The 3,315-nt window shown below is 46.8% G+C and overlaps 1 pseudogene; it reads right to left on the bottom strand.

Annotated features, from left to right (window-relative positions):
* Nucleotides 1-2,121: 2,121 nt before the first annotated feature.
* On the bottom strand, nucleotides 2,122-2,654 carry LOC121835241 (annotated as a pseudogene).
* Between the last annotated feature and the right edge of the window lie 661 nt (nucleotides 2,655-3,315).

The raw sequence follows: 3,315 nt of genomic DNA, 5'->3' as shown, positions 1-3,315 counted from the left end.
CCAGCAGTCGAGCAAAAAGCTATGGCCGCCAGTGAATGCTCCCCATAGGGAGTATCCAGTGGGGTTAATATCTGTGTGCGCGACTGTTCAGCGGGAGCTGATAGCAAGCTTCGAGAGTTTATTTGCAACGTGCATTGGACACCATCAATAATGCCGCTCTTAGTAGCCTGTTAATGTAAGCTCGTCATGAGCGTGCGCTCTATACATCGCCCTCAAATATGGCGCCCGGTGAATGCCCTCAATAGCGGGATTGATTTTTGAGGTGTATCGGTATATATACCGAAAACAAGTAACCCCTCTTATCGTCCGCAGTTTTAATAAATTCTCTATCATGCTGCATTATAAATTTTCAGAGAACGTAAAAAGAAAGAGGTCTCGCTGTTTATTTGGAAATCGTGCACTCAATATTTGGTTGCTTGCTGTCAACAGGTGCTGAATCTGGAGACCTCCTCGTTGCAACATTCTCTAAACAACCAGACCGTAGCGCTGGCTATTCTAATGCACCTCCTAGAGGTCATCGCAGGTTACAGCTTGGAAACGAGTGGTGGAATTTCGGTCGGGGCAGGAACTTGTGTTCAGTCAGTAAATACACAACCCCCCCCCCTCTCCCGCCAAAAAAAAAGTTTGATGCAGCACACGTTTCTAGTTTGTTCCCTGCTCTTTCCTTCCGCAGGTGCTGAGGCAGACAATCCAGCGCTGTAGCCTTGTTATTGGGAAGGTGATGCTTGAAGCCACCACCACGTGTTCAGCACTAGAGGTCCTAGAATTCACTGGTACTGTTTTGACCAAAGTTGCTTCTCTAACACTAAGCCAGAACTCGACTTTTTTAAACTTGATCTGTCCCACCATCCAGGGCTAAGAAACGTTGCTCACTTTCTTTTCAGTCATGCAATGCAATCACGAGCCGGCGGAGCCAGCAAAGACAACCGCCTAACTACCTTAAAACGACACCTAAATAAAGAATGACGCAACATTCGAGTCAAAAACGTGCCCTCGGAAGATAGTAATTATATGACTCCAAACGTCTAGTGCTCACTCCTTGGCTGGCGGTGCTTGCTGCCTCAAGGACGGTGCATGGAGCGCGTCTCCGACTGCTTGGGGAAGAGGAGATGAATTTGCGAGGGAACGTCAGAAAGACGAGCTACGATTGAAATGCTTATTGGATAGACGCAAAGGCCATTGTCTCTACTCCCTGTACGAAAGTGTTGGAACGCCGAACGCCGTTGGCGAACGACGAAAGTAATCCCTGGAGAAGGGGAACAAGAGGGACAAAGGACAAACATAAATCTCCAAACACAGCTAGGTGACTGGTGAGCGACCGAAAAAATCCGCCTGGTCCGGGTATCGAACCCGGGACCTCTCCATTACAAGTGGAGCGCTCTACCAACTGAGCTAACCAGGGGTTAGACGTCAGTAGAGCAAACGGGTTTTATCAGCTGCCACCAGTCGAACACCAACAAGGGTGAAGTGAAGCCGTTGGCGTTCCTGATTTGACCTCAGATCGGCGTTCAAGCGCTTTTGAACAGGGAGCAGAGGTCAAGGCAGCTAGCCTCTGCGTCTATGCCCATTACTAAAGCTGCCTTGGCATTTACCCGCTCATCATTTCAATCGGAGCTTAGCGTTCTGACATCCCAACGCCGTCTCATACCCTCCTCTATTTCGGAGTTGAGAGCGCAATTTAATTTTTGTACTCGAAAAAGTAAAGAACGCGTTCTTAGGTCTCACAGCAGTTCTTGCTGCTCGGCATAATCGTCTTTATTTTGATATATGTAACAATTTCTAGTTTTCTAGAAGGCCACTTTATGAATAAATTAAGTTTCTAAATTAGTTCCAGGACCATTGCGGTCGGTTTTATTGGGAAAATACTCATTCAGTCTTTAATGGGTGTGTAATGATCATTACACCGCCACAGAGAGCATTGAACTGCAGAATAGGCCTCTTATGTCCACGCTTCTTGCCTCAAGATCGCTTGTTCGTCGTTCTGGTTGGTATATGCCAAGATCTCATTGGTTGCCGAGCGACACAAGGTGCCCGAGACTCTCCACGCTTTGCGTTTCCCGGGATCTCAAAATAATGCTGAGGGCGCACACCTGAGTGTGTATTAATCTTACCGACGGCATTTTAGCAAGTGCTAAAGGCGCACAGTAAGGAGGTGGCAGTCCCTCCTCGCATCACCCTTTTAGCAAACACAGTCATCGCTGGGGTCGTCATTGAAAGCGCAGCCCCGCTGACGGGTTCCACGAGGAGAGCAAACCACGGGTTGTAGAGGAACGAACAGCCAAAGTACATCACCGCGAAGGTCAAAATCGTGAAGAAATACGAGGGATAATAGGGCGTTCTTTTTCAAGGTCCAGCCCTACACAGGGAAAACGGGCAGCTCCGCACCGATTCATCTGAGTGCGTACACAAGACCTATTATCAGTTTAGATGCTCCAATGTCCTCTGCGAACCACGTGTTGTATGATACGCAGATTGAAAACAAAGACCCAATAGCGCCAAAGGGCGAGTACCATCAGTTCCGCATAGCTGAAGAGAACAGAGATGTCCCTGAAAAAGTTGACTGATAGCTTTTTCATCCGAAGCGTGGGAATGCAGCAAAGGAGCACAGTGTCCAGTATATGAAGCAGCGCAAAAAGGAAATAGCTTTGAAGCTAGCCCGTTCATTTTCCCCTCTCTTGGTTACCAGACGTATTATTCAAGAGAGCGCTACCAACAGAGATGATGTTTAAAAAAAAAAAAAAAACTGGCTCCCTTTAACTTTGCTGTATTCAGTGTAATTCGTTGGTCACGAAAGAAAGCTTTTCTGTGGTTTTGCAACGCACGTTGAGACTGAGTTCAAGAGATTTGCACTTCCTACTGAGCGGGCTACCTGACCATTTAGCTCTGGTGTTTTGATCATATGCTCGCTGAAGTAGAAAAGGCGTAGAAGAGGATAGCAGGCACTTAGAACGTCAGCAAGACCTTGATTACGTTTTGCGTCCGGTCAAAATTGTACCCCATCAGAGACTTCCACAAAATGTTGAGTAGAGTTGTGACCGTCAGAATGTAGGCTATGGTCTCTTCGGAGATACCGTTTTTCCGACCAATTGCAGACCCGCATGACATTGTGCGGCCCCGGGCTGTAGAAAGAGAGACAACACATTTGTTCGTTTGGGCGGAATTCCTGTTCTACATATTACTGAGTCTGATGTGTGAATATAGGCAATGTGATTTATCCATATCCATGTATTTTTAACCACTAGTTGATATCTTATGGATACAGAAGCGGATGATAGGAATCAAATTATGTCGAGAAACATTTTACTGAGACTTCTC

The sequence above is a fragment of the Ixodes scapularis genome, unplaced genomic scaffold (assembly GCF_016920785.2).
Source record: "Ixodes scapularis isolate PalLabHiFi unplaced genomic scaffold, ASM1692078v2 PGA_scaffold12__126_contigs__length_90152505, whole genome shotgun sequence".
Taxonomy (NCBI): Eukaryota; Metazoa; Arthropoda; class Arachnida; order Ixodida; family Ixodidae; genus Ixodes; species Ixodes scapularis.
Note: the sequence above shows the minus strand (reverse complement) of the source record. Positions and strands in the feature narration are given on the sequence as shown.